The 10,500-nt window shown below is 43.4% G+C and overlaps 1 pseudogene; it reads left to right on the top strand.

Annotated features, from left to right (window-relative positions):
* Positions 1–1,232: 1,232 nt before the first annotated feature.
* Positions 1,233–2,327, top strand: LOC138515165 (DBIRD complex subunit ZNF326 pseudogene; annotated as a pseudogene).
* The last annotated feature ends 8,173 nt before the right edge of the window (positions 2,328–10,500 follow it).

The following is a 10,500-nucleotide window of genomic DNA, read 5'->3' on the forward strand; positions in this document are numbered from 1 at the left end:
ACCAATAAAAGACAGGAATCGCTGAGAGTGTGTACAGTACTGCACTTTGCAGGTGAGATTGACAGCATTTAAAGATGAGTCAGGCAACTTTAAATTCAGCTCTGTGTTGAACCAGGAGCCAGTTAAGGGCACTCTGGTGGCAGAAACATGGTCATCTTTGTGGAGTCCGCAAATCAGGTCGACAGCCTGTTCCAGGCTACAATAGGGAGCAACAGAGCTCTCAAGTTTCCCCAATGCCATGAGTGAGAAAGCCATCTAGTTCTGAATTTACTGGGACTTGTAGTTTTCCCATATTTCAAATGGGAAGGAAAAAATAAAAGTCCAGGATTCAAAATTAAATATAAAAGATGGAAAGCAATCCCAAAATATCCTGTCATGTGAAGAAATTGCATTGTTACAACTAAGGAAAAAATACTTACATGCTGCAATGACCCGCAAGACGGAGAAGGACAATTACAATCTGTCTCTTTGTGTAATTTTCATAAGCACAATGTACCATATTTTCATGCAAGTTTTGGCATCATAAGATCCCCTACATTGGTGATGGGTGCAGAATAAATGCTTTTTTTAATATGCCATACACCTTTTCTGTTCAATTGTGTAATTGTCAAAGTGGTGGTAGTCGCTCTCGGTAAGACCATAATATTACACAAGACATAAGGGCTGCTGTATAAGGCATTTGGGGTTCGTGTGTTGCAAAACAGCCTTGGCCATCATCGGTTGTGGAGTGGTGTTGAACAGTAGTAGCATAATTGACCTAAAAACATTTCACCTAAAACATTTGATTGAATTTATTTGATCTTTTTTCGGTCAAATTTAGTTACATATATATATGGGGTGGGTAAGGCTATAGATCAGGTTGAGGGGGGGTGGGAAGGGCTGAGGGAGGTCTCGCCCCGAATTTTAGACCAAAAAAGGGTCAAATAAATTAGATCAAATGTGATTAGGTCAAATGTTTTAGGTCAAATAGACCCAAACCGTGTAGAACAGTCCTTACCTTTTCTGCGATTTGAAAACGACACAATTTAGTCAGTTAAAGCTGTAACTGTTATAGATCTTGACAGACCTTCTAGGTTTGCAGCGTGTCGTCACCTCCTGCTTGATCCAGCGTCCTTTACTCCAAATGAAGCCTGCTCCTGCAGGCTCCAAGGAAGAAGAATGCCTTCTTTAGGAAGTAGAAGTGACAAGCTTTTGGAGGATATTAGGATGGTGAAGGTAAAGGACGCAGCCAAATGGGCGAATATGGAGGCAGGCAGAGACCTGGACTTGCTATGGTCGATCAGAACAAGTCCAGATATGGTGGACCTCCTGCAATAGTTATGAGAAAATGACACAACCACTTAATAACAAACTTGCTGTTGGGAGGTTTGTTGGTAAGAAACCAAAATGACCAAAACCGAAGGCAGACAAAGAAAAACGCAGAGGAAGAAGCAAAACACAAAAAAGGAGAAGGGAGAGAAAGAGGGAACAATATTGTGTTGGATACCGGATGGCATTCATCTGTCCCCTGTGCAAATTTCTGAATTTTAAGAAAAAGTCATTGAATCTCACCTGGAAAGTACTGCTCATTGGAAACATTGGATCATACCAACTATATTTGGCAATGCTGCTGTGCAATTCTCACAGGAATGCACGGTGAATACGTTTTTAAAAACGAACCAGGCAGTTGCAGAAAAGCATATTTTGGAAGGATTGTCTATGGATCAGCACACAATGAAAGTAAAGGCACATTGCAGTGCACATAGTATATTTGTTCCTGTTTTATATAGTTCTGTGCAACAACATGTAAAGTCACCTGATCATGCAACGAGAAAGCTGGTGTATAAGGAACTAATATTTATTTATTTATTTTTAACCCTCGGATATCTAGGTGCTACTTACTTTGAAAGCAGAGGCTGTACAGGGAAAACATAAGACTAGAAGAGTCAAAATGTCAAGAAGAGTCACTTGAGGGATGTGTCCATTCCACGGACTGTGTAGAGGAATGGTTGCCGGGTTTTCAAGCTTTTTCTGAAGGTCCAATAGGATGGTTCTTTTCTAAGTGCTTGGTCGCTGTTACAGGGAAGCTTGAACCTCTGGCAGACTTTCGATAGAACCTGGGTACTCTGAGGTAGTGGCAGCTCGCTGATCTCAGTTGGCGAGATGGCATGCATTTCTCGATCCATTGAGAGAGGTATGCCAGAGCAGTCTTTGTGAGGCACCAGTGGGGGGAGTGTTCTGACTGCTACAAGTCACCTAAACAAGCAATAGTAAAGATGAGATGGGATCTCTTTGCCAAGAGTGACAATCCTTTTGAAATTGAACAAGCAGAGGAGCCTGTAGTTTAGGGGGAGAATCTGAAGCTGAGGAAGAGGTCACTGAGGTAAATGAGGAGGCCAATTAAGAGCTCAATGAGGAAGTCAATGAGGAGGAAAATTAGCAAACCGAGGAGGCTGTTGATGAAAATGAAGGGTCAAATGAAGTGAACACTCCGGACCAAAAGATTGCTCTGGTGCTCTCACCGTTGCAGAAGAAAATAAATTCAGAAGCTGCTATGACGGGGGAGGGGGGTGGGGTACTTTTCTTCAACAGTATGTGTTAAAATACAAGACTTCTTCCAAGTCCAAACAATCACCATCTCTTCACCAGACATACATTCCCGTATTTAGATGCTTTCTGTGTCCAGAGGCATTTGTTTTAAGTTGCTTTTGGGGTGCTAAACTTCGTCAAAATTCCTCGAAGTTTGTCTTTTCTAAACTTGTTCTAGTGGATAACTTTTGAGAGATACACAAGAGTTGCAGGGCGAAATGCTCTTGATGTAAGCGTCAGAAAATGTAAATCGGTTCTTGGTTTTGTAGGTCACTTTTAACTATTGTGACACATTCGGGGCATTATCCTTGGCTATTCTGCTGACAGTTACCTCGTGTTGCAGTAATAGAAGTTTGCAAAAGACGAAGGAAATGCATCCCGGTGTGCCGCCTCACCTGACACTGCTGTGGGGATGTTAATGGGTTTTCAAAAGCAATTGGGATCCGAGCAAAGTCTCTCCGACATTCACACCAATTGCTATATGACGGACGGATCAGGTGACACGTGACACGGGTGTGCTGCTTTCCACTGGCACGGGAAGTTGCCGCTATCCCTGAAGACGGTGGAGTTTTATGAATGTCTGAGAACCAGGAACGATTCTAGTTCCTCAATAGAAGCACACGTGATAATTCGTGCCATTTATTTTTCAGACCATAAAGAATGCATCTCAGTATCTAGTGTATATAATGGACGCACTTCCTTCCCTAGGCTGTATGCATATTTAGGAATTTAGAATCGTTTCCCTACCGGCTCCCCCTCAGAGTCCCGCGTGCCCCATTGTACTCGTCCCTGTCTTCTGCTACACTCCCTGCTTCCGTAGTGCACGCAGGATGCGATGCTGATTCACACATGTGGTCGACTGACTGAGGGTATGCCCACTGCCATAGGGTACAGGCACTGGGTAGCCAGCGGCTAACTCCAGAGTGAGGAACTGGAGCAGTGCCAATGGGGGGCAGGCTGAGCGCTCCCCTAACACAGGTAAGGATGCTTCCTTTCCTAGGCTGACACTGGACGCCTAGTTACCTCGAGTTCAGGCACATCAGTATGTCTTAGCATTGTGTAAAAGCATCAGTGCAGGGGTGTCATTTTACATTTTCTTAGAGGAAAAAAAGGAAACATATCGAAACAAACTTTGGCAAAGCCTATAGTTTTGGCATTTGCAATTTCTTGCAGTTTACATTCATAGGGTTGAATGCGATCAATACTTGGGTACCACAAACCCAGTGATTACTTGTCAAGTTTCCAAGGGATCTTCAAGTTAGTGTGAACGGACACATTAGACGTAGATGTAGTAAAAAAGACTACACGTCCACTGTATTTCCGGAGTACATAGGGCCTTAGTATTTACTGAATGCTTTGCCTATTAATGTACAATTCAATCAGCGACTGTGAACATCAAAATACATCCGGTTTTGCCAACTCGTGTTTGGAATCGTGTACACTGGAAACGCAATCGCTTCTAGGGATTCCCAGATGGGGCCCATTAGGCGCAGTGGGAGTAAAGGAGTTGCCATGGTCACACACCTTTGCTAAGTGGTGAAACCGGCGTTTTCAGCATAGTCTGCAACTGTGTAACTTAAAGCAGCGCTAGCTGCTACAGATACTCCATTTTATAGAGATGACATGAAGCGTGCACACATCACATAAACCAATTTGGCAATGTGCACATCATTAAAGAAACACGTTGTGCAAAAAAGTGCACGATTGTTGCATTATTTTCCTCCTTCCTGAATGAAAGAAAGAGAGAGAGGTGGAGGCAGTGTAGAGGTGAATAATACAGAGTGGGGGGCAAAGGAAGATAAGAGTGAGGTTAAAGTGAGGAGTGAAAGAGCACTGCGCTGGAGAAGAGCGAGAAAGGGGCAGGAAGGAGCGCAGTATGAAAGAGAGGAGGGAAGATCACAAGGGTTGAGGAGAGTGAGGGGGGGCAACTACAGAGAATATCAGGGAAAGCAGGGAGGGTGAAAAGGAAGACTAGTCCATCGAGTTAATGGGAAATGAGAAAAATCAGACGGTATAGGTGTGATAGAGATGGAAAGATGAGAGAAAGAGAACAGAGTTTCAGGGTTTGAAGAAGAAGGGGGATAAATAAGAGAAAGATGGGGATGGGGAAGGAAGCACAAGCAGAGCATTTGGAACAACCCAGTGCGTGCCAGAGCCTGGCGCAAACAGCAGAGCATTCTTCTTGCACGGAATCTCAGCTGCGTAAGCCCTGGATGGTCATGGGCTGGCCTACGATGGCGGCGGCGGGTCGTGGTCCCTCTTTTTGGTCTTATGTCACAGGGTAAAAGGCAGAAAACAGCAATGTAAAAACATAGAGCAGGGGGTTCAAAGCAATCCAGGGATCCTGAGCGACACTCCGCCAAGACCTCCTGGCGCAAGCCTGCCTGTGGCAGGTTATTGTAGAGAACCCAAAATCCTCATGGGCCACGTGGTTCCCCATGGCAGGACTGTGCTGCTGCTGCTTGGCATCGCCCACAGGATGCACTCCTTATTCTTTCCACTCGTTTCCTCTGCTCCAACCTCAAGGGCTGCTGTATGCACTGCTGCCGCCCCCTCCCTGGCATCGAGAGCAGAAGGCAAGAGGGTCAGCCACACATTCCTGACCCCTGGGGGGCTCTTTTAGAATCAGCAATGGGGACCGTATACATGAGGGGGGCAACAGTGGGGATGTGTGAGGATGTATCTTCAAGGTGAGGCAGTGACACTGCCAGTGTATCACGAAATTAAGAAAGTGATATCACTGCCTTGACCCTGACGTGAAAGCCTGGGCACATATGTTGGAACTCATGATTGACACATATTTAGTAGAGCAAGCCCTCATTAGTGTGCACGGTGAGGATGTATAGACTATAACACATTGCATTTCAGCCAACAAGTGTTTACTGTTGTCATGCCATTCAGATATTCTGCTTCCCAGCATCCATTCCTTTCTCACTATCTGTAGCATTACATTCGCTCATCGGGTGGTGCTTTGAACCACCAGATGTGTGAAAACCAAAAAGGGTAAGAGCACATATTAAAAGAAAAAGATTGGCGCGTGTAGTGGTGGGGGGTGGGGGTTATTTTATCTTCTTTTGTAAAAGTAAAACAATTATACCTTTACACCAATGCATTTTGACCCATGCTAAGACATAACAAATTCGTAGGACTGCTGTTAGGACATGAAATTGGGCATTCTACAGGTTGGCCAGATTTTGTGACTACACCGCCCATGGATAGCAGTTGGATCAGCAATACAACAGAAGTCTAGAATCATCAGGAAACAGTTATATTCAGGATCTGTCAACCATTAAACCAGTATGAAGTTAATGGTATAGTTAGATTCATAAGGGCTAAATTTGGATGATAAAGTATATGCTGGATAATCTATAAATCACAATTATAACTAAAGCAGGTTCCCATACAGTTGCACCTCCCATCTCTATAAGATGTGTGGCATGGTATATCCATGTCCATTATTTACCCCGCAGCGGGAAGCAGAACCGGAGGCAGACACACGAGAGGGGGCTGTGTGGAAGGTGGCAGGCGTTTCCTACCGGCAAGTATAGAGACCGGGAGAAGCACAGCGAATGCTGCAGGTGAACCACTGAGAAGCTGGCGGCAGTGCAGAGGCTGCCAGGGACGCTGTCTCAGCGAGGGTCAGCAGTTCCCCCAGCAAAGGAAGGGGAAGCCAGCGGGAGAACTGCAGGAGACTCTCCAGATTGGGAAATGCTTTCCTGAAGTGCAAGCTTTGCCGCAGACATACTCCACAGGTCGGGAACACCAGCAAATACCGGTGAGTCTACCCAGATGGGGAGACCCCGGGGGTACGGCGGGCATGCAAACAATTGGGAACATATTTTGAATAGCAACCCAATGATATAGAAAGACAAAGTCTACACACATCTCCATATATGAGATCTCGGTATGGGGAAAGCTGGAGTAAATGTTGTCATAAGCAAGTGAACACTAATTTATATATTTATTTTTGCATTTATAGCAGCTCATAAACCCTGAGGCATCTAGGCACTAGTTACAGGGGAGATGGTGTTACAAGAACATGTAACACGTTACTGGTAAGTTACATTAGCAGCACACGGCTGCAACAAGTCATACAAGGTGGGTTGCAGGTAAATTACATGAGCAGCACAAGGCTGCAACACGTCATAATCAGTAAGTTGATGGTAAGTTAAATAAGCAGCACAAGGCTAAAGTCATAATCAGAAGGTTACAGGTGAGTAACATTGGCAGCCCACTGCTGCAACAAGTCATAAGAGATGAGTTGCAGGTAAGTTACATAAGCAGCACAAGGCTGCAACATGTCATAATCAGTAGGTTGATGCTAAGTTACATAAGCAGCACAAGAATTGCAACACGTCATAATCCCGGGATTCTCTACCCTTTGCTCGCATCCCTCTCTCAGTTGTTCTGCCCCAGTAGGTTCACCTTCACCCAGGAAGTCCTGCTCCTTCTCATTTTCCGCCTTGCAAGGAGTGTCTCTAAGTTCCTCCTTTTAACTGTGTGGAGAGAGCTAATGGGTATCAGATATATGCAATTAAAGTCAAGTGCCTGACTTTGCCTGACCCGATTAGCGGGACATGTCCAATGAAATGTGTAAGAGTTAGCCTCTTTACTCTCAGTTGCCCTCTTCCTCGGCCCAGTGTTTGTATAGAAAATTGGAGTGGGAGTTGGGACATTGGAGGATCCTATAAAATAGGATGGGTCATGGGTACGGGAAAGGAAGGAATTCCTGTAGGAGAGATGCTCTAGAGGTAGGGATACTGTATATGAGGGGCAGTAAGTGTGCCATGACATTACATTCAGAGGAGGCAGTAAACAGAGTACACATATGAAATAGCTGGAATACAGACATAAAATGGAAGTGCACATTTTTGTAGTAAGCACATTTTAAAATGATCCACTTCAGGGTGAATAAGTCATCGGCCCAGTTTGCACTGTGCATACATTAACCCAAACTAACCAGTGAACACCTTTCCTATTAATTGATAATTTACCCTTAACAAAGTAGTGCAAACCAAGTTCAGATGAAATGTCAAAAGTAATGTGCTGTTTTTACAGTAGAAGTAAAACGTGGAGGCAGAGTGCATTAGCTATGATTTACTCAAGCAGCGAGGAAGAAGCAATCTGAAGACGGCGCTATTGTGTGCTGAAGGAAGCAATTGATACAAACATCCTTGGGAGGTAGTTTTCTGAGGGAAGACATGCCAAACAACTCAGGTGATGTGTATACGTCAGGAAAGAGGCAGGTTTAGTGAGATTGACAGGGTTAGCATATAAATTCAGGAGACAGAAGGTGTATGATGGCAGATGACAGAATAGCAGAGCAGCAGACAGATGGCAGACAAGCGAGTGACTGTCCAGGGTTGTGCAGTGCAAGATTTGCCAGGACGCTGAGGCATTCAGCTGTGTCCTTCGTGGGTGCCTGAGCTTTGTAGAATCTGCGATACTCCTGCATGCTGATAATCCAATTCAGAGGGGTTTCCCGTGATAACAGCGCAGAAATCTCACACACTGGAAGTGAGTATTTGTAAAGTGAGGTGCACGTTTGGATAATTGAGTTTATCTTTACAGTCAGTCAGCATCAAATGATCATTTTATGAACAATGTCTTTTTAGCATTTGAAAGGGATAAATGCAAGTCTAAAGGGAGAAAAAGAAAGCTGTCCTGCTGTCATGTGTCTGTTTTTGTTTCTTCTCTTAGTCTGTCTCCTGCCAATTGTGTTGGGACCCAAGGTCTGTGGTAAGATAAGAAATGTGGATGTTTTGTCATGAATACAGACTGGTCATGCAATCCAATGTAGAGGTGCTATTTTGTATTAATGTTCATACCGCATAACATTTTTTCAAATAATAGTGCATATAAAAGAAAAGCATTTTAAAACTGAATCAGTGGGGTTGTGTTTTCTGTGTCTAAGTGTATTCAATGACAACGAGGGAGTGAAATTACAGGGAAGAGCTCCAGTGTGTCAAAAAAGGTAACACATTTTACCACGGGTGGTAAAACAGGAGGTAAAGTTTGGGATTCTTAGCAAGCAAGGTTAAAAACATATGGTGCATGTGTGACTGGTAAATCATTCACAATGAAAAATGTTTATGAACAAATCTGTCAAAGATAGTAGTCCAGTCTTGTAGATAAGTGGCTGGACAGACAGTTAGCTCTGTCAACATTTCAAGTGTGTATGGCCCAGAAGTCTGTTTAGAGTTAACCCTAAATAGAATACAGTATAAGAGGGGAGTCTTGTCAAACCATATAGGGCAATATCATAATAATGGTAGTCCATTTTACCACCATTTTTCCACTGTACTAAAATACCACCAAATTAGGTATAGCCCTCTGACAAAATCCCTAACATAATTTGGTGAGTTGGCTGGGAATCAAATTTTAAAGCAGTTACTGGGTGTGGCAAGTGTGTTCAGCACAGCCATTTGGTGCACTTAAAAGGGAACTCATTCTGTGAGGTGATAGTGTGGCGCTGCGCACAGTGTCATTATGTCCCAAATTGAAGCACATTTTTCGGAGCTGGTGAATTACCTGGCGGCAAAGCTATTTACCATGGGGTGTGATCATCAGAAAATGCCATTTTATGGCAAGATCGCATATGTGGGGAGGTGCAAAAAGAGTAATTGCTTGACATTTTTGAAGAAGGCAGCATCGTACACATCTGCCTAATAAGGGCCTGATTCAGGGAACGTTTTCCTATGGGATTGCACCATTATCAAACACTTTCATGAATCAGGCCCTATGACTTTTCAGGGCCTCAGACAAAAATGTAGAGAAAGATTGCATTGCATTGAAAAAAATCCGGATAGGGCAAAACAGACGGCATGGAGATCAGACTGGCACCAAACTTCTACAGAGCGAGAAAGCTCACGCCTGATGAAGGATGCCCCTCTAGAAGCCCGCGAGTACGACAAACTACAGTGTTATCTAACTTAATCACTCGATCAAAATTCAAGACTGTTTTTTTTGCAATTCCGACTCAACCTGTTTTTGACCAAAGACCGCACCAGATCCTGGAAGCGGAATGAAAGTGCAAACGTAAAATGTCGATTTAGCAACCATTCATTGGACAATCTCAAACGTCTGACCCTATTCTGCAAAAGGTTCAGATCATTACGAACTAAATTATTTGTACCACTCTTTGAAGAACGCCTAACTTACAGCACAACTGGCTGGTGGAAAACCATGTTCGACGGTTCAAACTGAAAAGTTAAGTTTGGACTGGTAATGTTCTTGAAGGATTTAAAAACCTGTTTAACTGAAGCAAATCCCACATCTGTATTGTAACCAACAGAGCCTCACTGGATCTATGAGAACAGCTGAAAACAACCAAATAAAAAAATACTCATTGCGAGAGGGTGTGGGATTGTATGATGAGATGTGATGCAAATGTGAAAGAAAATTTTAAAAGGTTTTTCGAAACCAAATAAAATTTTAAAAAATAAAAATAATAAGGTTCTGTGTGAAGCTCTGGTTTCTCTCAAATTGGTATTTAAGGCTGCAGGAGAATGGTTCTGAAATAATTGGTAAATTACAGACTAGTTTGGAGGAGGCAGGTGAGAAAATAAGGTGCCTAAAATTGGATTAAGAGTCATATCATACAGAGATGCAGTCTAAATGCAGTGAGTCAGACAAACAGCGGTCTCAGAAAAAAAGGCAGTTTGAGGAGAGTGAACAGTAACTGATGCAATTAAAAGGGGTCATAGACGCAATAATGCAGGACACGGATAACACAATTTTGGAAATGCAGACGCTGCAAAAGAATAACATGGACAGAGAAAACAATTGTCATGTCATTGAACAAGAAATGGTCAAAATGCTAGAGGAAAATGACATGAAGAACGGAGAGTTTAATCAGTGCCAAATGCAAAAGAATAACATAGAGAGAGAAAACACATGTCATGTTATTGAACAAGAAATGGTCAAAATGCT

The sequence above is a fragment of the Ambystoma mexicanum genome, chromosome 6q, assembly GCF_040938575.1.
Source record: "Ambystoma mexicanum isolate Mex_15411 chromosome 6q, UKY_AmexF1_1, whole genome shotgun sequence".
Taxonomy (NCBI): domain Eukaryota; kingdom Metazoa; phylum Chordata; class Amphibia; order Caudata; family Ambystomatidae; genus Ambystoma; species Ambystoma mexicanum.